Raw genomic sequence first — 26,464 nt, 5'->3', positions numbered from 1 at the left:
TATAACTGTGCACTGTATTTTTTTTTGTTGTACCACTCCTTTCTGCAATGCCTACGGGCCCTGAAAGTATGTGAAATAAAATAAATAAATAAAACATGCTCAGCGAACTAGTCTAACATTACAGGCCATTCCGGGTTTGAGGACTTTGTTGCAACACAAAATTTTGCATGTCTGCCACCTCAGACAACAGCAGACGTTGTTGCTTAGAATACCGGTACGCATTCCACAACAGCCAGGAGAAGAACCTACAGTCTTTGTCAAAGTAACCAGGTGGTATGGTTTGCTTCTCATTCGTATAACAGAGCCTTCACGGCTTCCCTATAGATCAATAAGTTCTCTGAAGGGGAGAACAAGGGTTCTTCTTACCATACAAAAATTTAGAGCTTGGGGGCTGGCATAACAGCTTTAATGTACGACTGAGAAGAAAAACGTGCAGCCTGGTTACTTTTGACAAGGGCTGTACATTCTAGTGCATACACAACGAAGATAGCCTGCTTATGGAGCCTCTTACCGCACGTGCGAACCAGGCGACTGCTGACGTACGCGTTGTGCAGCTTTGCCAAGGTAGGCTCGACCGCCGTGACGATGGGAGGACTGAGCGCTATTGCCCCCAGCCGATCCGGGGACGTGGCGTCGGTCATTTCCTGGGCGCTGGTCGCCGGATGCATCGCGAACCTGCTCCCAGCCTGCACTGTCGGTACGGCTATGCGGTGCTTTTTCGTAAGCAATCCAACGCGAATGCTTTGTTTCGAGGGACTAGCTCGACAACGAGGCGTTAAACAGGGCCAGAACATTACCCTTCTGTGAAAAGCGGGCAAACCTAAAGGACTCGTTATTGGACTGCCGGATGTATTCTGTCAACAGAAATTTTGAGAGGATACGAAGGCAGCAGGGTTGCGGGTGCGCACACTACACACGAGCCTCGAAAGGACGAAAAGGCTGAGAACTGGCATTTATCTCTCTCGCTGTGGACAGTCCAAAGTTCAGATGAGCCATAGTTTCCAGACTTCACGGCGTGCAGAGAATTCACGAAGGCTGAACCATGTTTTTGAACTTGCTTGTCTCAAGCGGCGGTCAGAACATTTTTTTTTCTGGTCCTTGCGGCGTCGACTGTCTAGAAAAGGCGACTCCGTGTGTGGTCGTTGTTTCTGTAGATAGGTATAATCACCAGCTGCTTTGCAATATATGTACGCTCGTTAAAGATGGCAATCAGAAAGTCATTCTATTATATTCATTCAACCATAATTCTATGAAACATATCTGTATTCGCCATCTTCCTTTGCGCATAAAATATTGGATAAGCAGTGAACTTCACGTGTCTGATTGGTTCAGAATTAGTGGGTGACGTGTCTATTGTTTCGTCCGCTAGTATGTGAAAGAACAGCTAATGGACACCAGGACAGCACAAGCTCTCCCCACCTCCATCATGCTTTGTGAATCTTGTTTACTCCTGCGATGCTTGCTCTATTTTTGATAGCGGTCGCCTGTATTTAATAACTTTTCTGAAAGTACAAAGCAATCATGTGCAGCTTTTCCAGTCCACTAGATTTTTAGCACGACATTTAGGCACTCAAATTTTATCGGCCTGTACATCCGCGGTCAGCTAGTGGTGAAGTATGTTCAGGGTAAGCCAGGCATTCCAAGAAGAATCAGGCTTTGTAACTGGACGCTTACAGAACGTCCCGCTTGGAAATTTTCTGGGAGTGGCAAAAGCTATCTCCCTACCTTCACGGACATATTACTGATCACATGTACTGTAGGTGCTCGGTTATGGCTTGCAAGCATAGGCCCAATGATCGCTATGATGGCTTGTAAGAGTGCACGTCAGGTACGTGTTTCTTAGCGCTGTGCTATAAATGTGGTTTCTATAAATGTGATGTTATAATGTGGCAAAAACGTGCTTTCTCTCCTTTACAGGGACAATGATAACGAACAAGGCCAACCCTGTTGTGGCCAAGTTCAACGCCATAGATTTCCTCGACGGATGACCGCGCCTTCAGTGTCATCACGCCGCAAACTGCGTAGCTACGGCTGTGCACGAATTGCAGCCTATTCGCCAAACCAGTCAGCGACCAGCTTACAATGACAGGTCACATTTCTAGACGCCTATGTCGAAGTTTTTCCGAAATACCAAGTTTCAACATCACATAAATTTCAACCTTTTTCATCGCACGTTCACTAGCAAGGACAACAATGCGGATGTTTTTGTTCATTGGAAGGATAGTCAAGTGTGAGCGTAAGTTACATTACGCCTCCTTGACAGAACCCAAAACAGTACATGAACTCACAATGGACTATTTAGAAAAACATGCCGGAACTAAACATTGTGCAAGTTCTGACCGCAATGCCTGTTTCAGCCCTGTAGGACTGCGGTCGTCGATACCAACAGTTGTGCCGTTGGCGCTTTGTAACCATTTACTTCTTGGAAGCAGATTCACGCAAATCTTATAACAATTGCTGTAACCGCAGTAGCAGCTACTTACATAAGCGTGTAGATCAAAACGTATTTGCTATGTGTTTCGCGGAAAGCCGTCCATCCTGATCTCGACGGACAAACTGGAGTCAGATTCTTGGCTTCCGCGAGTTGCATTGTATTTTCTTCTGCAGCTTTCATGTTGTGAATGCGCCACTATTCTTAACAATTCTTAACAAGCAATCGCAAGTGCCTGTTTTTGATGTTCTTCTCATGGATCCCGTACTATTCGACCAATCGGGTATTCAGAGCACCAGAGAAGAAAGTTTTCCTCTTCCTATAGTGTAGACAGCGTTAATTATAAATTCTTGATTAATGCAAAGTCTCACTGTTTCATATTTCTTATTAAATACTTTGATCCGTCGCCTGAAACAGGATGTATTTCCAGTGATAATAAAATTAGGAGGGCGATTTCACTGCTTAAGTCTGGAAATCAGCATTGCCCTGATCACTTTCGACCTATAGCGCTTATTTGTATTCCTTGTATCATGCTACCTGCCATATTCTTTCATCTCATCTCCTTTTTAGAATCTAATTCATTCCTTCAGCATTGTTCAGCATGGGTGCAGCAAGTAATTTTCATGCAAAACTAAGGCTATGTTCCCTACAAAGACCCTCATTCCATCCTTGATCAAGGGTCTATTGTGGACAACATTTTTGGGCTTTTCCGAAAAATTTGATACTGGTTCTCATGAGCTTCGCTTTATTTTATGAAGTTATCTTAATAAAGCTACCATAAGCTTGCCGTCCCGGTTAGCTCAGTTGGTAGAGCGACTGCTCCGGTGAAGCGGTGGTCCCGGGTCCGGACCCCGGACCAGGACGAATTTTTCTTTAACTACGAAGTTTCTGAGAAAGCTGTATAACTTTCCTTTGTAGCCGAATGGCTGCGCTTGGGTGGATGCCAATGAGTAATTACTCCCTTATTACAAATTTACTCCACCTTGGGGGATTCCCCTAAACATTTGACCAATGGAATAATATGCGTCGGGACAATTTGTTTCTTTCTGTAGACTGTGGAGGAACTTGATTAACTTGCACGAACTCATAAGCAATTAAGCAGAGATATCTTTTTGTTGCGCTGGGATCTTCTGTGATAATTGATTTCACAGGGTAGCTGAACGGATGCGTAATTGTCATCAGTTTCCTGAAGTCGCGGTAATGGAGCTCTTAGCACGAAGACATACTCTTGTTTTCCAAACGAACCTCGGGTCTCTGGCAACCGCGCTGAATTTCTTAATGGGTTCGCTCGTTCACTAGGCAGAGGCCGTTCGGCAACACAGTGCTAAATGGGGAGGATCGTTGCGTGCAGCTGGTGACGTCGGCCAGTCGCTACGCACTCCTTTTAAGCAGAAACGGTGGTAACGGTGGTTTATGCTTTGCGCATTAAGTAAAACAATGACATGTGATTGATGGGCCGGTTCCTTGTGGCTCACAGCGCAACCTCTGAAACCGAATGTCGTTTTCACTGCGATGCGTCATGCGGCACTGTCTGACAACAAACGCCGTTTGCATAGTGAATATTGGATTTATTATAGCACAGCCGCTGCGCTGAGTTCCGCCGCGCGTGACGTGATGACTTCGCTATGCGCCTGACTGCGGCAAAACGAAAGGCTAAGCGGCCGGCCAAGGCGCCCGAAGAACGATAGGAACGTCTCGCGAAGAGGCGCCGCCAAGCCGCTGAACGACAGCCACGGCGTGTCGCTACCGAAATGTCACTGGACGAAACTGCTTTCGCTACGTATATCCTGTTCTAGCCGACCTAAGCAGCTGCCAATTTTTTCGACCGATTGAGCTTGTAGCGCCACCGTATCGGCACGCTGAAGACGACGAAGCGGTGGGCGCGCGAAGGAGAACGCTGGCTCGCGCAGAGAACGCTCTGGACTTCGGCCTCGGCCGGACGCTGCCGCCGCTGCTCTGCCGCTACCTCTTCTCAGGCAGCCCTCAAATAAATGTGGCCGCGGTCGCCTCCTGGGCGACCTCCACAGCGACCTGTACAAGCTGTATGCGCCGTCGCGTAATAATTAGTTTCCTTAGTCGCATTTTGTCAACGCGCACCACTTCAATAATAGAAGCGGCGGGTATCATTGCTTTTTCAGCTATTTGCCATGATATCACAAGTCGATGCTAGCAATAGTATATTAGAAGCGAAAACAAATGAACAAGGTATAAAAGAATTGTTGCAAGTTCGGCCGAGTTATTGAAAATAAACCCTCTCTAATATCGCCCGGTGGCAGTGAAGACGGAGGTTAAAGTACCACCGCGGGCTTTACATCTAAACGCTCCCAGCGATAACTTACGAGTGGCTTAGAATTTTAGATTGCGCGACCAGGGAGTCAGGAAGTTATTTGCTGCCGATGAAAAAAATTTGCTACTGCAGTTATTTGCTACTGCTACTGCAGTTACTGCAGTTATTGGCAGTTATTTGCTGCCTTCCTTCCGATGAAAGAAGGGCTACGAAGGGCGCCTGATGCAGTCAGATGCAGTGAAGGAGGCATGCTTTATTAGTAGGTTCCTGTTATCTTTCGACCATATTCTGGGGAATGGTGTAAACCTTCATCTCATGGGAGATCTGTGAAGGGGCTATTGACATTCTGAAAGGATTAATCGTTTAGTTCGAGGCTGTGAATATTTAGAGCGGTATCTATGTGCCCCCCATAGTTATGACATACCGACACGTGCACAACTGATTCCCCAGTCCTCTCTTTCCTTTCTTTCTCTCCCTTTGTTCTCTTTCTCGCTTGTACGGTAGCACACTGGCCGTCGCTTAGTTAACCTGTCTTTCCGTACTTCTGTTTCTACCTCTCTCTCAGCGGCGGTGTCAGATGGCGCGTTCCCATGGAAGCGTAACGCAAAAGGCGCCATTTTACGGTGCAGTGTCAGAGCACGCTAAAGATCTCTGGGTGGTCGAAATTATTCCGAAGCCACCCACTACAGAACCTTTCTCTATTTCCTCCTTCAATCCCACCTCCCTCCCTTCCCTTAGGGCGCGATTGAGGTGTCCACTAAGAAAGGAGACAGTTACGACACCTTTATTATCCTGATAATTTTTCACGACAAGTTCGTTTACAGAAAGAACGGGACGATTTCTCTTTTGGTGCCATCCGTACTAACAGGCAGTACAAAGGCGATGTAGCAAACGATATACATAGAAATGGCTTCCTTCTCATTACAGTCCAGCGAACGCGGTTTGCAAAGTAGACTATACATTAGTACTGACCTCCTTAACTCCTTCAGTCACGCCGTGGAGCTCAATATGGAGAAGAAAGCAGCAGAATAATTTCACTTTCTATCAGTGAAAGCTGCACACAAGTTATGTTCTGCGCACTGAAATTTGCTTTCCTCTTTCTTTCTGTTATCACCCTCAATATCAGCTGCCACACTCCCGGCTTGGCACTATATCTGTTCACCAAGAATCGCCATATTCGCGGACGGCGAAAGGAAGAAGTACACTCGATGTTCCGCAATTTAAGTGGTCTGTCTGAAGGCGTATTGACTAGTTTGAAGCCGGAACCTGGGTTGCTACAGGTTGCTGCCTGTCTCAAGGACTTTTGTCATCTTATCTTCGCTCACTGAAGACGTCTTCTGTTTCTAGAATTATGTACGAGTTTTCTTTTCCCTGAAATGCAGCAAGCAATTGTTGCTGTCGTTACTTTGAATATTAGATGCTGTTGTACGCAGGAACGCGAAATTTGTTTCTTTCAGCGTGGTATCGACAGGCCACAGGTAGACAAGGTACGCTCAATACTGGGTCGATTGGGTCGTGTAATGAGATAGGGGCGATCTGTGAACAGAGCCAGCGCGCAAAATCCTTTGTTCGTGTCATTTCGTACCGCGTTTCTCCAGTTGCGTAGACGTATGTCGACAAACCAATGTCTCAGAGCAGTCTATCTCGTGGAAACATTTACCTTCTGGTGAAATGCAGCATTTTTAAAGCAAGAGTACATCTATTGGTCAAGCAGCTTACAGATGAACATTTTTCTGCGTAGCGAAACTCGGAACTGCGTCACCCCAATATACGCTTGCGTTTTAAGCTGGAACTCTTCACAGAAGACCTTTTGCCGGAATACGAAAGGCAAGACGATATCTATTGTGCCTGTAAGGGCTGCTAGGCCATTGGTAAGAAAAAACAATATTATGAACTATAATATGGCGCTAATGCATTGAACGGTGTTGTCTCATTGCGTGAGAAAAAAAATACAGCTTTGACCCATAGAAACATACGGGTGCTCAGTGTGAACAACTACGATTATTACTGACGTGTTGTCACTTTAGCTGCCTTGAGAACGTCAGATTGCACCTTCTAACCTCAATAATTCAAGTCCATCAGTGAGCTTTTGAGTGGACGCGTTTGCTGTCGATTGCCTACGCACGATGCTGTATAACAATAACAATCATCAGCTAATAACAATCACCAAATACGCATCGCAAAGTTGACCACCATAAACATTGAAACGAACACAGCAGTATCATTTTTGCTTAGCACAATATTTCTTGCACTAAAGGCGACTAACAATTAAATATAACGCTGAACATATTTCAGAAGAAATCTTGTTTTCTTGATGAGAAACACTTTTTCGAACATAAACAGTGACTGTGTGAAAATGGCGAGAAAAGTTCAAATCTTTTTTGTTTATGTGTTGTTTAAAGTTTTATTGCAAAGGCAAGCTTTAGTTGAAGGATTCCTTGGAAATGACGAAACAAGAGTGTATGTTCTACGTGCGCTTGAGTCCCATATCTCGAGGCATGACCACGCCGCACTTGTAACTTGCAAAGGACACTGGAACGCCGAACATCGTTTGTTGCTGAGTTATGTACCATGGCCTGTTACACAATGGAAACTGCCCAGTGATCGCTTTCTGCGATATCTGAAGGGGAACAGGCAAATGAGCATCAAGACGAACATCCTGTTACAAAGCCTCGGAGAAAATAATTCAGCGTGTCTTGAACAGACTCTGAGTTTCCCAGAATCAACCTACCTCGTTTTACGAATTGGAAAAACAGCGCAATCAAAGACGAGACACAAGAGAAGGACAAAACACCAGCGCTACCTCGTTGACTGGCTTGAGATTGCCGAGAGCACCGAAACAAGGAAGACATTTAATCGTTCCGTATTACTATCGAAAGGAATAAATTTTACTTGCGGCCGTCTCGGAATACAAAAGGGAGTTACATACGAGAACGGAACACATCGACCAAGGGGCAATGCTTACGTATCTCTCTACTCTAGCGGCTGCAGCGGGCGTTCGCAAGCCAAGGATGCCAGGTTGGACAAGCAAAGCGAGTTAAGGGACAGTGTCGTCCGTGTCGCATGCCTTCAGCGGGAATCCACAGGCCCCTGTTCCAACTTTTGGAAATCGGAATTCCTGTTGAACGCTCTTGGCCTGTACAATGTCACAGTGCTTCGAAGTTTCTACAGCGACTTGAAAATTCACCACGATGATCTGTTGAAAAGCTATTACGACATTTCGGGACATATGCTCGTTGTGAGCGACAAGCTAGCGCTCAGGTTTGCGGTTCCACCGGCAGTCGTATCCGCGCAGGAAACGTTCTACGTCAAAAGCAGCCGTCCTGAACCGGTCTCTTTCTTAGGTATCCTGGTGAAATCGAGGCTCGGGCTATATCTCCTTTTAGCAGCATTACTTTCTGCCTCTGCAGTTACAACAATCGCTCATCTGAAGGAAACAAATGACGGGCTAGCGACCACAGTCGCTGGTGCTTTGGTGATGCATCTTGCCTCATTTTACGCAAATTCGTGGCCGATTCCCCTTAGACCACGGTCGGTTTTGGCAAATGGGATTGTTCTCGGTGTGTGGCTAATGGCGGTGAGACCTCTGTCGAGTTATGTCCGGAGTGAGCTTGTTTCAAGGCTGAGTCTGCAAATATCTCCAGACGTTATCGACACTATCCAAGAACTTGAGGATGCGATGGATCAGGGTAGGGTGACTCCATGCATTATGGCGGGCACGTTCACACACCTCATGGTTGGGGAGCGAATCACCACGAACAAGTTTTACACAAACCTTCGATCAGCGTCTCTAAAAAGCAAAGAAAAAGATGTCTTGTTGGTTTACGATATGCGTCACTGCTACTCATGCGCTCGGGAGGAGGGTCATGTATGCTTCGGACACATGTTGCCGACTTGCTACTTGTTCAAATGGGCACACGGGCTTGTGCATTCGAGGGAACATTTAAGCGCGATTCCTTTTGTGACGCCTGTTCGCAAGAATTATCCCCTTTTGCGGGGGTACCACGAGTTTCTTTAAAGAATAGTTGAGGCCTCACTGCCAAGAGATTCAAAACTACGCCTTGAAAAGTGCGGTCCCGAGGATTACTACGCAACAAACGCCGATGTTCTGGCTGAAGCTGCCCAGTTGCACGTCTTTTTTATGGCCTTCTGCTCCCTTTTGGCTGTCTCTTTAGCGGTGTTTCTGTTGGAGCTGGTTGGTATTAGCAGACGGCCATCGTCACTAGTTTCAAACTGAATACAACAACAGGGCCTAAAGTTCTCGGATGCTGAGAATACTCTTATATGTTGGTACTCATGATTTGAAACTGAAAAAAAATATTGTTTCAGAATAAGCTAAATGAACCGGTAAAGAACTAAAGGTTTACCTTGCTTATTAACAGTAATACTAGCTTTATTGTAAACGCTTTACTCCCGTCAGAGTAATTTTGCCAAAAATTTAAATACTCTGTTTCTGTAGTTACTGCTGTGTTGTTATAAAGGGCTCAATGTTCTGACTCAAGTTCTGACAGACGCTGTTGTGGAGGTCTCCGGATTATTTCGACCACCTGGGGTTCTTTAACATGCACTAATATCGCACAACGCACGGGCCTCTTGCATTTTACCTCCATCGTAATGCTACCGCGGTGGCCAGGATCGAACCCGCGTCTTTCGCGACAGTAACTCCTACCTGGAGACGAAGTTCTATCACTTGTCTTTAAAATAGCTATATCAATCCCACCAATGATATGAAAAATCGTTGAATATGTCATCTGGAACGACTGCTGCCGCTCTTTAACTCACAACAGCTTTTTTATCAGCATCCGAAAATAATTCCAACCGACTAACTAAAAAGTCTTCGCCGGCGTGTCAACGCCGAAGAACTTGAAAAATATCGCGGGTGTACAACAAATCACCAGACTCGCTTTGTCGAATGCGCGGAAGGCGTTGTTTATTCCCAGCCGTTGAAATGTGGAAAAAAGTAGATAAGACAGACCGGCAGATGCAGCAACGAGAGAGTGAACGAAAATACTTGCATTTTTTCACTATGGCCTATCAGTGCGGGAGTCATCAGGATCGAATAATCGCGGTATTGCGCTGCAGGTTTTATTGACTGGTTTGCGTTGCAGGTATTCAGAGGCGCGAATGGATAATGTAACATCAATATAATTGTCATATGTGCAGGATTCAACATTCGTATCATTTGGTCCCTCGGTTACGTAAGCTACTTTGCAGATACCTAAAATTATCATGGTCGCATTATTTGTGCAGACGACTGCAATGCGTTATTGACAGCCGCTGAGTAAAAAAAAAATTAATTCATTCAAGTGTCAACAACAAATTAGTTTCCTGAATAAATTGCTCAGAGAAAATAAGAGTGCGGAACAACAAAGAAAACCACCTACATCACTGTGAGGCGTTGAAATAATGCGCTGCACTGTCATTAACGTAAAAGTTGAAAAACATATCTTCTTATCTAATCAGAAAAAAATTCACGGAATATAGCTCGAGGTGAACCTAATCTGGATTAAAAGAAGAGAAAGGAATTTAGTGAGGAAAAGGTGGAGAGGGCGGCCGGTGACAACATGGCCTGGCTGGAGTAGTACACACGAATCACTTAAGTGCAGAGCGGTTGCAGCCTGAAGGTTGTTTGACTGTTTTGAAAAGCCTTTGTACACTCGCGACACCACGTCCAGGTTAGTGGATGTGACCTCACGATGTTTTTTTTTTCAAGTTCCTAGTAGCAAGAAAGAGATGGAAAGAAAACGTAGTGCAGTTCACCCGAAGAGTGTTTATTCACTATAGCCACCCTGTAGTCGCAGAAAGAGAAGACGTAAAAGGGAAAGACAAAAGGGACAAATGTGGCCAGGAGCAAGCAGAGCAAGAAAAACTACGCGCGCTGGAAGTCACAGGACACTCTAGCCTCAAGCCTCAGTGCGCACATCGTCTGTCGCTCGCTGCCTTACACGGAACATGCACACACTGCAGACATTTTACCGTCAACCAAGGTTGTTTCCCACCTCCGTTGATAATGTGAATGAAAAAGTTAGACATACCGACTTCTCAGAGTGATGTGGGTAGAGTAGCCATTGTGCTCGCGAGTGAAGAACTGGAGGATAGCATTCACCGCGTCCAGCAAGAGCAGTGCATGTGTTGATAACAGTCTTAAGCAATGCAACAACTAACTCGTCTTGGACTCGGCCCGAACCATGGTGTACAGCGTGACTAGCAGCAGGCCAAACAACTACATGCCGCCTGTTGAATCTGAACCCATTATCCTGGTTCACCTTCATGCTGAACCATGCATGCAAGCTTCATGCATATTATTTTTCGCTTGGGAAAATGTTTAAGGGAAAAGCACAATAAATTCCGAGCGAGATTGTTGGTAATTAAATAAAAATCAGGGCATCCATTGTCTGTAATAATATTTCAGTGAACTCATGGTTATAATCTTTGCTGTTTGTTAGTGCGTTTCAGATTTAAGCGTGAGGACACAATATTCATCTAAGTGTGCACTTCTTGTGGTGCTGTTACTGCCAGTTGTATTCACCTGCAAAGATGGGCGTTGTTTCTTGGAAATATGCATGAATAATTTTGTGTAAGAGTGTGCCTATACGTGATCAATCTTAACAGCGTGCCCAGTGCGTCAATAAAAAGGTGAAACCAAAACATCATATGCGCTGAACTGAATTACTTGTATGACGAAGTTTATATTGTCAGTCCTTTGTGCCGCTCCAACGGTGGCACGCCTTTGGGTAACTCTTAAAGGAGGCTAAGGAGAAGACAGCCATTTCCACCATACACTGCTCAAACTTTTTGTCACAAGACATACACCTAGAACAGGGGTGACCTCACCCCGTTCCCGGCTTTCAAATCTTCCCCTGATCTGCCACGTATGCCGTGCCTGATTTCTGATATCCTGAGCAAACATTTAGGATGTCATCATTAAGTTGGACTCATCAACAATGGACAATGCCCTTTCTCGTTCGCCTCCAACAAGTCCTGTCTTGTGCCAGCTCGTGTGGCACTACACGTAAAATTTCCTATACTCATTTCATGACCGGACAATCTGCTGTACGCTGCTACGTACTCGTTTCCTGGAAGTCTTTCATTTACCTCAACTAGGGATCGGTCATATAACTTACGCTAATCCGTATCCCGTCAAAGTCCACTCACTGCTGCTGCGAAGTCTTCCGGAAGAAAACTTCATTGTCGTTCAAATGTATGTAAAATTTCAGACATAATATGTGTACCGCTTTGGCAATTAACTTAAACGCAAACATTTGGACAAGCTGGAACTCATTCACGAGATACCATGACTTCTTTGCTCCTGGTAGCGCATGGTAACATAGTTGCAGTATTGTAGCGTATATTTTAAGTCGGCATTGGACATGCGCCTGCATTGATTTCTCCACTGATCTTTTAGCCACAAGAAAATGCTTCATAGCTAAACTCTCCTTATTAAATACACTAAAATTTAATTACAAGAACAAACTGAAATAAATATGGAGCCTTGGACTTGCTTATACCGGCTTTATTCACTGCTCTCGTTGGTTACCGAAAGAACACTGGAATCGGCGGGCCATGAAACAAACCCTGCATAATAAAGCTATACCCAGCTTAGGCTTAAGCTGCAGTTTATCTAAGCAAAGTTTTTATCTACGAGAGATTAGTCTTGGCGGGAGTATAATGCAGTCGCGCCTCATTAGCGCAAAATATGTAAGCGGGTAATTTACACTCTTACAGCCCGACAAAAAACAGCCATAGCTTCTGATTCTTTCGCCCGAGCTGTGTTTATATTGGAAGAATATTCGTTCGTTGCGCTGGAGGAGCCACATTCTGTTGTTTGAGAAGAAGATTTGTTTATTGCCGGTCCCCAAAAATACGGAAGTCTTGAGGTAAGGAGAAATTCTAAGAAAAGAAATTTCGCAAGCCGACAAAGCGAGATTAACAACAAAAGTTTTTCGGTTAGTGATAGAAGCAAGATTAAACTACAAGGCAGAAATTTTCACTTCTAAAAGCAGGAATACACGACAGGAATACAATGCCCCGACGACGCATTACTTCACTACAAACGAAAAAACAGCCCATCGCAATCGAGTACGTCGCGAAACTTGTGCACGCATGTTCAGTGCACCGGGAAGTGAAGTGTAACAGTGATTCCGCAAAAATCCGCATTTTTCTGCCTGCAAACCTCGCATGCTGTCAGGATGAAAAGAACTGAAACGTAAGAAAGCCATATTGTAACGTGGTGGCCAGCCGAAGAATGAGGCGTGATGAACGATGGATAAGAGATGATTTAATGGCCACTGGCCTAGCGCGAGTGCTCTGTCCCGCGCCACTGCCAGCTTCGTCTTCTTCGTAACATTACCCGGGGCCACCGAGGGATCGTCCCGATCGTAAACTGAGGAAGACGTGGACGAAGGGATGCGTGATTCAGCGATGGCGTTCACTGCAGAAAAGTAGTGGCAAGGTGATGAAGTGGTGGCCGCCACGGTGGATGAGATGATAGGCGGATGAGTCCCGGTCCACGAAGCATCCGGGCCGTAGGGTGCCAGGAGCTGACGGCCGAGGTCCTTGGACGCACCGAACGGCAGGGGCAGGGGGGCGGTGGCCTCATGTGTGGGCAGGGTCTTGGGTCGGTCGGGTCATTGGTCGGTCGGATCTTGGGTCGTCGTGTGTTGTTGTCCGGGCGGGGGACGGGGCTGGGGTAAGCGGCGAGGTCGGTACAGGTCGGGCGGGCCGTGGGGGGCGGACCGGGTACTCACGGCCGACGTCCACGGCAGGCGCAGGACGCCGAAGCTCCGTGACCAGGATGGCGATGAAGGGACCCCAGCACCTCACACCAAATGTAACATGGCGGCCAGCCGAAGAATGAGGCGTGATGAACGTTGGATAAGAGATGATTTAATGGCCGCTGGCCAAGCGCGAGCGCTCCGTTGTTGTTGTTGTTGTTTTCCTCTAGATAATGGCGCGTACCCACTGCGGGGGATTGGCCAAGACACAGGCGGCAACTGATAGGTGCACAAAATGTTCAACAAGAAAATAATGATGGGGAAAAATAAAATAATAATGATAATAATAGTCCCGCGCCACTGCCAGCTCCATCTTCTTCGTAACAATATAGAAGTCGCCAAACACAATAATACGCATTCTAGTGAATTAGGTACTAACCGCTAACCCATCATCACCATTCGATATGTCATCCGAAACAAAAAAATACCCGCGAAAAGTATATTCAACTCCTATCCTAAGCACACACCAGCGGCAAAAACACGTATGTCTTCCATACATAAAAGGTGAGAGCGAATTCTTGACCCATATTTTTGGAAAGGGAGTGCAAATGCTACACAAGTCGACTGGCACCATCGGACGTGGCCTTCCGTGCCGAAAAACCGTCAACTTAAAGAAGCCCCCCAAATCGTGGCATGCAAAATTCCCTTGTCTGAGTGCTCGACGTCTGAGGTTTATGAAACCATGAATACCACGAAGAGGGTGAACCAGATGAAAACTTATATCAAACAAATGAACAGAAAACGAAGCGCGATGGTCGCCATTGCGAGGCATGCCAACATAGCATTTATTTTAACGATTGTGCGGGAGACCGGGCTACAACCGCTGAGCAGGCTGCTAATTAACCACAGCGGTGGACTAGTGGCTTAAGCATCCACCTCGCATTCAACAGGTGAAGGGTTCGACGTCGGGCGCTACCGGGTATGCTTTGGGAATGGGTCACTGACCCTATCTTAAGTATACAAAAATACCGTCTGTCATGGCGCTGTGCCGCCAAAGCCGCGTTTGCGCGAGTAAAATTCCTTACCGAACCCATTACTCGGCAGCTACTTTCATGATGTCACATTCAACAGATGTGGGAGAATGTTAATCACTCCCACGGAACACTTCCATCTACACCCACGGTTTGCGTTCAGTGAAGTGGGAGTCGAGTGTACCTTTGCACAAAAAGCTAATCTGCAATTCGCCCACAGTCAGATTTGAAAAGGAAACCAAATAGGTTTCGAAACGTTATAATATTTTACGAGAACTTGGTTTGCGTTCATTTCTCACTGAAAACGAACCGTCACAATAAGCATCACAAAACTTGTTACGCGTGTGTGAGCATTCATCAAGTTATTTCGCGTGGTGGTTATCGCTGGTGACTGCTGGTTGAGACCGCTGCTGCGGCAGAAATCTGCTTCGTTCTTGGTGACAGCTTAAAAGTAATTTTATTCTTAAATGAGAAATGATGACAGCAAGTAGCTCATGGATTTCTTACGCTCATTGATCCCTAAGTGCACACCATCTGGTAAAGTGCGCTATGTCCTCCGTGAAAATCGTAAACGTGAGGGAGCTCCAGTTCGGGAAGAGATGGCGTGTGCATGAGACATCTGTGCCTGTAGAGGTTATTCCTGTAGGAGAGCGAACTGCAGCCCGTTCCTGTCTATGAGCATTATCTTATGGAACAAAAAAATAACGGAAAGGGCGCTCAGTCCTCGATTTTTTTCTCTCTTGTGAGCTATGGTAATAAATTTTTATGAGTGACCAAGCAGCCTGAACAAGCACGTTGTTGAGGAGCATTATCAACGAAAGGCATTCGTAAAGTTCCCTTACGCAGTGCACGCAAATTAGCTGGAATTCCCGCTAACGCAGGGTTAGCCAAATAGCTGGAAAAGCTCATGGTTTGGGAAACTGCTTTGTCCCTGCGAGGAATACAGTAGCAAAAAAAATAAAAGAGATCGTTTGTCTCTTACTTGCTTATTTAACAACGTCACATATATAATCGTGTTTCGAAAGGAATGTCATCCAAAGGGTGCGATGTATGAGTCCTGCGGCATTGGAAACATGGTTTGGCAAATGGAAGCAAAATCAACGGACTTTATCTGGGTCGTTAGATTTAAAGTGAATATTTTTTGTTTATAAAGGATCAACACAGCATTACAATGTGATTTGGAGTTTTAATGTACAATCACAAGTGTTTCATTGCAAACAGTCACCTCTTTAGGCATACACCGTTTTGGAAATAGGTTTTTCCCAGTGCTTGAGCACCAAAGCCCGTGTTCTAAGTTACTGCTTGCCACAGCAGCCGGCTTGCGCCAGAACATCTGCTGATGAATATGTTATTAGAAGTCTTTAAATATTAAAGGTGAAGGTTGGTCGCATCTCTATATTTATGCCTTTTACTCGGATTTAGCGCCAAATAGATTCTTGTGACAACGTGAACAAAGTAACTAGCAAAAACCAATTGCATAATAATATACCTGGACATGTAGAAACACACAATGAATGCGAATCTTTCCGCAGCAAAAGCCCTTTTGATTGTCATTTTGTTTTGAGTGCAAAAAATTCTTTCGTTCCAATGCTCAGTTTCTCATTCAATTCTTGGTGATTTGGCGATATAGGAACGAAGGACATGTAAGAATGCAGGACACGGCTGCTGAAGTTCCCTGTCCTTTTTTTTGAGCTAAATTGTAAATATATTTGTTAACCAACTAGCCCAATGGGACGTACTGATTAATTTTATTTCTCCTACAAGTGCGATTTTTAATCAAATTTTCGGTGATGTCTTGCTTTACGTCCACTACAAGAGAATGGCAGTAAATTTATTTGTGCAACATACTTGCCGAGAAAAGTGCCGCTGTGTTCATAGACGCTCGGGTTGTACATCTACGCCATATTTTACCGCAGTTTATATCCACTGCCGGAGAAAAGCAATCAAACATAATTTTTGCGGCAAGGCCCCTTATAAAATGAACTTGATAAGTCATTTTCTGATCACATCTCTACTAAAAGAGCGTACAACGCCAACATAAAAATCAATTTATGGTGACAAGATCGTCTTCTGATTAGACTACCACGGCTCTGATTCTCGTCGCATAGTCTCTTTAAATTGCTACCAATGCCCGTAAATCCTGCGATCACACGGCGAAAGAGCGCAATATGCAGATGAAGCAAGCAATGTCATTTCACTTTCTCTAACTGGATATTGTTCACAGGTTAGTAGCACTGGACCTTTCTTTTGATTCTCTTCTTAATATACACCTCAATACCTGCTGCAACACACAAGGGGCGGTGGGAGCTACATTTTCTAAAAAATTTCAAAGTTCGCTGTCAACGGAAACAACCCGCGATACATTAGTGGTGCGGGGAGTACCCCAATTAGACTCAACTACACTCTGTCAACGGAAAGAACACAGTACACTAAATGCTTCTTCACTGTGGGTGGCGTGTGTGAAGGCGCATTGATTTATTCTAAGCGAGCACCTCAACTTCTTCACCTTGGATGTGTTTCAAGACATATTGAGCGGTGTATTAAAGGCAATCTTGAAAGCTTTTCAGTATTATAGCGGGGGCAAGTGATGACCTCTCCGGTATCGATTTTTTTCTCAAAAACAAGATTTTCTTGAAGGAATATGAAGCAAGTAGATGTAAATTGGCGTTGATGTACGTAGCATCGGTATCTCACGCCAACTGCGCCACCTTCCGCTTGGTACAGAAGAGCCAGGGGTGGACGATGCACGCTCAATACTGGGTCAATTGGTCCGCGTAATGAGAATCGAGTCGACCTTTTTACAGGGAGGACGTCAACAGCGCGTTGATGTCTTTTCGCACCGCTGTGTAATACAGTGCGGATAAATCCACTGCTGAGAGAAGAGCGCCTGGCCAAAAAGTAATGTCCCGGTGGAACAAAGTATGCCCTTTCAAGAATACTGTGTCTTGATTCCGCTACGTACAACTGATATCTCCTCGAAGAAGGGACGACGTCATTTCCGCCTAGGCTTGCGCTTAGAACCGGAGCACTACACAGAAGAAGACCCCTTGACCACCACCAAGGCAAGACAATAGCCCACTTACCTGCAACAGCCGCCGCAGAATGAATAAGAAAAAATAATGTGGAATAATAGTATGTGCTCCTACTGCATGGAACTGTAGTGTCTATTACTTGGAACCAAGAAACGCATAACCTTGCCGCAGAGAAACTTATCGCTGGTTCAAGTTAAGCTGCTACTCTTTTTTTCCGACCCAGTGCCAGTTTACATTCCTTTAGACCGTCATTTCTGTTCCATGTCTTCGCTTCAACAATCCAAAGCCACCATGGCTTTTTTATCAGACCACTTTCCACGGTTGAGTTAAACATACTGCTAGATTATGTAAAAAATAGAAGTTAAAAGAAAACTCGAAATATCCATCGCAAGGTTGAAGCCCATATACATTCAACAAGATGTAGAGGAACCTTTTTTGCTGTAAGCATTGTGCTGCTGGTAACTGCCGATTAGTTATTATATCTAAGGCAGAAGCTATTTGAGGAGGAAGCTGCGTTTTTTTTCACATAAGCACACGTCTTATACGGCAACGGTGCGAAAATGGTGAACAAATCTCAAATATATTTTTTTATTTGCTGGTTGATGTTTTTTTTCAAACGGAAACTGTAATCGAAGCATTTCCATGGCACAAAGAAAAAAGAGCACACATTCTACGTGCGCTTGAGTCACACATCTCAAAGCATGACCATGCTGCGCTGATAAGTTGCAAAGGACACTGGGACGCCGAGGACCATTGGTTGCTTAGTCAAGTAACGTGGCCTGTTGCATTATGGAAACTCCCGAGTGATCACTTCCTTAGATACGTGACAGGAAACAGGCGCATAGGAATCAAGACGAACGTCATGTTACAAAGCCTCGGTCAAAATGATTCAGCATTTCTTGGACAAACTCTGAGTTTCCCGCAGTCAACCTACTTAGTTGACTGGCTAGTGATCGGCGAGAACAGCGAAGTACGGAACACGCTTAACCGCTTCGTATCACAGTTTAAGGCCAGAAATTTTTCCTGCCGCCGGGACGAAATTCTGAAAAGTGCTGCAAACGAGAAAGAAGTTCTGGGGCCAGGCGGAACTGTTTGCGTGTCTCTCTAGTCGCGGGGCTGTGGCGGCCGTTCGGAAGCCCGCAGTGCCAGTCGGGTAAAGCACACTGAACTCAGGAACAGCATCGTCCACATCGGCTGCTTTCGGTGGCAAGCAACGGGCTTGTGTTCCAAATTTTGGCAATTTGAGTTCCTGCTTAACACAGTTGGGCTATACAACGTCACAGTGTTGCGAACTTTCTACAGAGACGGGGAGATTCTTTACGAGCATGCTTTCAATAGTCACTATGACATTTGCGGACAAATTCTCGTGGCGAACAAATGGTTGGCGATGAGGTTCGCTGTTCCGCCTGGCGTCGTAACCGCACAGGAAACATTCTACGTCAAAAGCGGCCGTCCTGACCCGGTCTCTTTCTTCGGTATCCTGGTGAGATCTAAGCTCGGGTTATTTCTTTTTTTAGCGGCATTGCTTTGTGCTTCAGCAGTGGCAGCAGTAGCTCAGCTGAAGGAAACAAATGACGGGATAGCGACCGCAGTCGCTGATGCTTTGATGCTGCATCTTGCCTCCTTTTACGCAAGCTCGTTACCAATTGCACGGACACCAAGTTCAGTGTCGACAAGAGGCATAGTCTTCGGCGTGTGGCTGATGGCGGTACTCCCCCTGTCGAGCTATTTCCGGAGAGAGCTTGTTTCAAGGCTTAGTCTACAGACATTACCTGACGACATCGACACTATCCAAGCACTTGAGGATGCGCTGGACCACCGAAGAGTTACCCCATGCATCCTGATGGGCACGTTTACACACACCATGATTATGATGGAAAATACCACAAGCAGGTTTTACTCAGAGCTAGGTCCAGCGTTTCAAGCAAGCAAAGAAACAAATAATTTGCTGTTTTCTGACTTGAGAGAATGCTTCTCATGCGCTCGGCAGGAGGACCACGTATGCTTCGCAATCATGTGGCCCAGGTGCTTTGTGCTCAGATGGGGAGGTGGCTTGGTGCAGTCGACGGAACATTTAAGCACGAGTTGGGTTGTGACTCCCGTCCGCAAGAATTATCCCTTTTTGCGCGGATACCGCGAGTTTCCGAGGAGAATAGACGAAGCTTCACTGCTGAAAGGGGCGAAAGCGGGTTATCGAATATGCAGGTACGAAACAGGTAGAAATGCAAGTGGCGATCTTCGAGTGAACCAAGCTGCTGAGTTTCACGCCTTCTTTAAGGCCTTCATGGCGTTTTTGCTTCTTGCTATGGCGGTTTTCATCTTGTAATTAGCCATTGGTTGCCTGTAGCAACCGATTGTTGTCTCTAAGTTGAAACGCAATGCATCATATGGCGCGAATGTTTGCTGACATAGACAATACAGCTTTTGAGTGTACTTCAACCATCTGAAGCTATTACACATTCGCGGCACTCTTCCTCTGAGAAGCAAACAATCAATACAGTATTAAAATTCATGCGTTGTTTTTAATGCTTTCAATTACCTGAGAAACATTTCCCCTCACATCAAAAATTCGCTGAGTTACAATCACAATCAATGAAACTGGAATCGACAGGCTTTCTCTCTGCCTGAAAATATCACTCCTAAAATTAATATCAATATTCTTTTCGTGCTTTATCTCAGACCGAGAGCTGCCACATTTTAAAAACTACCAACTTTTAACAAAAATAAGCACGGGATTCAGGAGCTCATGCACACAAAGAAGCATTTCTTTACACGACATATATAGCAATTGGTAAGGGAAACTACAAATGCAAATGTATTGTCCTTTGAATACCTGAAAAACTTTTCAATTCTATACTTCGCGACTTATTACTCTGCTACTCTCGTTGTCATTAAAATGTTGTGTTCGAGGCGTCGCACCTGAACTTTTAACGGGTAATTTGATACATGTTTATTTCATAACGCGTATCGAATAATATGAATGCATATTTCAGCATCAAAATAAATTAATTTTCACAGGGCTTAACATTAGAATCACTTCGTTTCCTTGTTTATGTAAATGATACTCTCACTCGCGTGAATTCTCATGTTTTCATTATGTACGAGGACGAACACAATCCATTCCATACAACCAGTTAGTTAAGCACAACTGATTCATGTGCGAACAACAGCATGCATTTACTCTCCAAATGGCTCAGTAAAAACATCTTGCTAATAAGAACCATGAAAAACCTTGTATATCATTTCCTGGTAAAGAAATAAACTACTTAAGAAAGCAATACATATTAAGTTTAACAGACAACGCCATTTTAGGCCTCAGGAGAAATACTTTTCGGGAATATGGTTCCTAGGAGACCTCAGCCGGAGAGTAAATGCTGGTCATCTAATTGCGCAGATAGCGCAGTTGATGGGCTGTTTCAATACGTTAAAGTGCTTAAAGGGAAACTGCACATGTTTTAGAAATAAACGAGCCTAGGAGGGTCGAATGTGTGAAACTTGCAGGTAAAGCATGCGAAGTCTTGTTGAGCTAGCACTTGAAATAGTGAAGTAATCGCTGATTAGAACCTCGACACCCTTCAAGCTTCTCCGCAGCGCACAACGCCAAGTGGGGGAGCATGATGCGGTCATCGAAGGTATCGGTACATTTACAACGCACAAACTCCTTCTGTGATGGAAAAACAAACGCCACCGAAGCCAAATCCTTCCGATATTTTTTTGGCTGCGTCCAAAGAGTCAGGGCAGGTTGTGGCTGACGACAGCGGTGAATTGAAATCATGCCTTCCGTGTCGTCCTGCTCAACTTCTCTGCATTTCTCCAGTGCACTGAGAAGAAGCGCAAATTCAATCGTCGATTACGTCACTATTTAAAGTGCTAGTGCGAAAACACTTCTCATGCTTTACGTACAATCTATATAGCTCGAATATTGTGGAATTCCCAAAAAAGTGGTGCAGTTGCCCTTTAACTTGGCTGTACCGAAAATTAAATATTGTGCGATTCAATATTGTAATCATTGCTATTTGATGTTATTATCATCTGCGAAACAAATATATGGGGAAACTAAAGAAAACTTTCAATATTTTAGATGTTTTGACAGCTTTTGCATTTAAGACAGGGAAGCAAGTATGCAGGAAGCGCAGCCACTTTGCCAAAAACATGCGCGCGGAAGAGTCGCAGATATTTTCGGAGCCCTAAAATCGGGATGAGAAGAAGAGGACTTCCGAAGCTATGAATGCCGACGTCTCAGCGAATGAGCGAGTGCTGGCAACCTATGTAAAATGAAAGCGCGTAAATTGTTCCGGCTTATACACAAATATTTATTCCGAGCCATTTCGCCTTCCATATCATCGTCACAGACGTCATAGACAATGAAGGCGAAGAAAATTCGTTTCCCGTCGCGGAGAGCTAACGAAGAAACGTCGCTGTTGCGTACAGAACACCGGAGGCATGGATGAATAAATACAGGAATAAGCGAAAGGAAAAAAAGAGACTTTAAATGCGCACCAACAGGGCTCGTAAACTAACGTTTGGTGGGGAGAAGGAATCATCTGCTTTCGAAGAAGCAAATGAAAGCAGCGCTAAAAAGAAGTATGTCGTCCGCTGCTCTGGTCGCTACAAGTACGACTAGTTTACCTGAGGGGCTCGGCATTTTTTGTATTGGTATCTTCAAAGCTTTCGTCGAGCACTGTTTTTCCTCAAACTAACGCGTGCTTTACGGTTTAAGAGAGAGATGGAGCCGTAAAACTGTTTATCTCTATTTTGTACGTTGCTCAGAAATACGTGTTTTTTGATAGTGCGCTCAGTTGCGAATGACGCAAAGCACTGCCGAAGCAAATTGGCTATATCTGTCTGCCTATGAATCGAACAGATATTCCATTGAGCTTGCTTTGTGCCAATTCTGGCGCCCATTATTTGGAAGTAATGCCTTTAACAAGTGGCTACAACATAAGCATTATTCGTCTTTGAGCTACATCTACCTCGCTAAGTGCTGCGAACAAAGTTTCGGAGTAGTTTTTAAGTACAGAGCGCAATTAGGCCCAGGAACGGTGACTGCAGCCTAAGGAAGAGGTTGCAAGGGATGCTGTTTATTTTTTGGGTGTGCACGGGAGTGAGCGCTTTTTATTCCTTTTGATTCCTTAGTTATCCTGTTTTATTTGTATGAGGCATTCCTGTGACTTGATTTCTTTTATCGCGCCCAATGTCAAAAGATCCCGCAATTCAAGAGGAGTGAGTATTACCCTGGGTGTTGACGCAAGTGGCCGCCGAGCAAATGACAATAGAACTGCCGAAAAATTCAAGTTTTGGAACCATTTAATGCATGCGTCATCTGGCACTGTATTTGCCACCACGGTGGCTCAGTGGTTATGGTGCTCGGCTGCTGAACCGAAAGACGCGGGTTCGATCCCGGCCGCGGCGGTTGAATTTCTTTGGAGGAGAAATTCTAGACGGCCATGTACTGTGCGATGTCAGTGGACGTTAAATAACCCCAGGCGGTCGAAATTTCCGGAGCTCTCCACTACGGCGTCTCTGATAGCCTTAGTCGCTTTGGGGTATTAAACCCCATAAACCACACTAATCTGGCACTGTATTTGGCGCATTTTCGTCAACGGCACAATTGCCTGGAAATGACCGTCACTTCGTCATGGCTGTGGCGTTGTACAATGGACGTCAGGTGGTTGTTTTGGAATATTCCGTGGCAGCATTTCAGCACGTAGCTCATCGTAAACTGTTTCTTGAGTCTCAGATCGTATAACTTGGCAATATTTAGTCACTACTCGTTGATATGTGTTATATAACTTCATAACGCATCTTCGTAGTCAGGCATATCTTAATCACGCACACGCGTCATCTGTAGGGAAGCATATGTCGTGACAAACACTGACGCAATGCTTACCCTTTCCCCTGGCACCCGGATGAAAAAATATATTTGCGATCATGGTCCCAGTGGTCTTTGAGCAAGCCCTTAGTGCGTCTCATGTGTTCCAAGTGGCAGTGTGCGCAGCTGTAGATTGCATGAGACACGTAGCCCTGACGATGTCTGATTACCTGCATTCCTTCACTCTTACTGAAATGCGATCAACGGTAAAAAAACCTCGCGAAATGAAAGTCAAATACGAGCACAGCAGATAATTACATTGCGTTCATTGCATGAGCTAATAATGCTTGAGCCCACGTAGCTAGGTATTCATGTATTAATAACGCAATATTGGATTAGAAATATTATAGCGCAAACAAAGACACGGACAAAAAAGAGAGGAAACACACACACCTATAAAAGGTGTGGCTTTCACCGAATAAATTCAGTTGACAGTTAGCGCTTGTGTGTGTGTTTCCTCTCTTTTTTGTCCGTGTCTTTGTTTGCGCTATAATATTTCTAATTCAATATGAACTACCAACTCCCCAACAGGAAGTTTTAATAATAACGCAATAAGGTGATGCTTTACAAAGTGCAGATATAAATACCTTTATTTATTTACTGATCATGGCACTGAGAGTTGGACAAAAAGCGAGAAGGAATTAAAGTTTGAAATTTTGTTTAAATGCGTACAGGGCAACTAAAGATTAGATGAACATTGGTGCAAATGGATGCTATCTATCGTTGGTGGCAAAATCACGCTGAACTGATTAAAGGTTTCTCGTATGTACTGATCCGCATATATATTTGTTATTTTGAGGTGCTTTGCAGTGCCAAGCGTGTAGACGTGATGCGTTACGCAACGTGTCGTTCCTGGAACGGGGTGACGATGAGTTGTGTCCATCTGAAATAAAGATTTGCTTTGCTGCTGCGGAATATATGTGCAACCCGATTTATGTACACATTTGCCTTTGTGAGATGACTTTTAATGCTGGGCTCATACTGTTAATAATAAGCGAAAAATAAAGCATCATCGGCATTGATCTCTATGGCTTCAGTGACAAAGCTTATCCTTTTTTTTGTTTATCGCATTTAGACGCCTACTGGTGCAGGCGAATGAGGGGCCAGCCATTAAGGCCTTATGCATTTATCTAACTTTTTCGACTGATGTGGTAGAGTTTAAAATTTCAGTTATACTTGCTGCAGAACATGCTCATCGCAACTTCACTTTGGGTAGCTCTGAACACTGATTAAACTCAATTAACGCGCTCCGGGTGCACAGACAAATTCCCAGTGCGGTGAAAATTCCTGAGCAATCCTTCCTTGGATATACTGCGGTAATACCGGTATAGTTCAGAGGTGCGCCAACATCGTGAAGCGTGCGCAGGTATGCGCTCTCCGTGTGTGACTTCACCTGTACATGCTACGCTGACAGGGCGCCACAGGGTCCGTTTGAGTACGACTTCAGGACGGTGGGCAACCAGACTGTCTCCTCTCTTGATTCAGGTTGGTGCAGAGACTAAGTCTGCACGCGCGTGGGCGTTGACGGTACTATCTCTGCACATATTAGATCCTCTCGCCGTCCATCATTTAGTTGCCCGAGGAAACACCTTTCGTGTACGAACAGGTGAGGCGGCATCAGCTTGAGAGGCCGATAGCGAGCAGGCAAGGTACATCGGCTGTAGGTCGCTGGAAAGGCTTAACTGTGAATGAAACGCCTTCCTCGTGTATTAACATGCCCCCTGACCCTCCATGAAGCGGCGCCTATCTGGGACAGGTACAGTGTAATTTATTATTATTTTATTAATTTATTGCTTATTTTATGATTTATTCGTATATTCATTATTATTAACACTACTACATTATTAATTAATTCATTATTATTAACACTACTAAATGCGCAGTTTCTTCACGTCAGTAACGAATCCTTAAAAACAGGCCACATTCATAATAAACTGAAAACAGCGTAGTAAGGCCCCTTTTTAAGGAAGGATCACAAAGTGTTTACGATAACTTCAGACCAATAGCTATCTTTTGATCTATTGCCTGCATCTTTGAAAAAGTTGTTCATGTTAATATAGTGTCATTCTGTCAAAAGTATAAGTTACTAAGCCATGACCGATACGGCTTTCGACCAGGTTACAACACGACTTGCCTTTTAGAAGACTGATGATCTCACCTGCTCCGAAATTGACCATAACTATATTGTTCTAACACTTTGTTTGACCTTCAAAGAGCAATTTATACAAGTAATCATCAACTTCTGCTGCATAAATTAAATAATTTTGGTTTCAGGGGGCCCTACTAGTCATTCTTTTACAGTTAATTCAAAGAGCGACAACATTGTGTAAAAATAGGTGACTGTTACAGTAAATTGTTGGATATTACTACCTCAAGGGTCAATTGGGGGCACAACTCATCAGACTCAGAGGCTCCTCTACGGGAAGGGCGCTCATGAGAAGGTTGGGTCGGAACACGTGCGGACTGGTAGACAGATACGCGGACGTACCGGACGACCTTAGAAAGACCTTTAGTGTAGGACCCCTGCCTAAAAACATGGATCCTAACCTACACGAGGACAGACGAAAAGCAAGGGCCGAGCAGATAGAAAGGAGGCTAGGCCGATCAGAGAACACAGTCTATACGGACGCCTCCATGTACGTACATGCAGGGAAGCGCTTAGCCGCTACGGTGGTAGTTAATAGCACAGGAGACATGGCCACATGCGCCTCAGTGGAGGTCGTGGGCATAACGGAGGCCGAGGAAATTGCCGTCGCGCTGGCGGTAGCAGAAGGCTATAGGAAAGGCCGATCCCTAGACATCTTAACAGACGCGAAAGACACGTGTAAAAACTATACGAAGGGCAGAATTAGCGGCATGGCCCTCAGGATAATCAGTGGGGCAGCAGCCTCTGCTGAGGAGACACCCATACAACACATAATCTGGGTCCCAGGCCACGCAGGCGTAGCGGGGAACGAAAGAGCAGACAGCCTAGCTCGAGGGCTTACATACCGAGCAGGCATGTCAGATGTTCTGGAGCTTCAGCTACTCGCATGCGAGGGGGGATACACAGAGACATTACAACTATACAGGGGGACTAGATTCAAGTACCCACCAC

At 45.0% G+C, this 26,464-nt stretch overlaps 1 long non-coding RNA gene and 1 pseudogene across 1 annotated transcript; one reads left to right on the top strand and one right to left on the bottom strand.

Annotated features, from left to right (window-relative positions):
• Positions 1 to 438: 438 nt before the first annotated feature.
• On the top strand, positions 439 to 3,195 carry LOC149345752 (uncharacterized). Its single transcript, XR_016292031.1, has 2 exons — positions 439 to 697; positions 1,918 to 3,195. It is a non-coding gene; the product is annotated as an uncharacterized LOC149345752 (long non-coding RNA).
• Positions 3,196 to 7,185: 3,990 nt separating this feature from the next.
• LOC149345751 (uncharacterized) overlaps positions 7,186 to 26,464 on the bottom strand; it is a 124,098-nt pseudogene continuing 104,819 nt past the window's right edge.

The sequence above is a fragment of the Amblyomma mixtum genome, chromosome 4, assembly GCF_055824585.1.
Source record: "Amblyomma mixtum isolate Tamu chromosome 4, ASM5582458v1, whole genome shotgun sequence".
Classification (NCBI taxonomy): domain Eukaryota; kingdom Metazoa; phylum Arthropoda; class Arachnida; order Ixodida; family Ixodidae; genus Amblyomma; species Amblyomma mixtum.
Note: the sequence above shows the minus strand (reverse complement) of the source record. Positions and strands in the feature narration are given on the sequence as shown.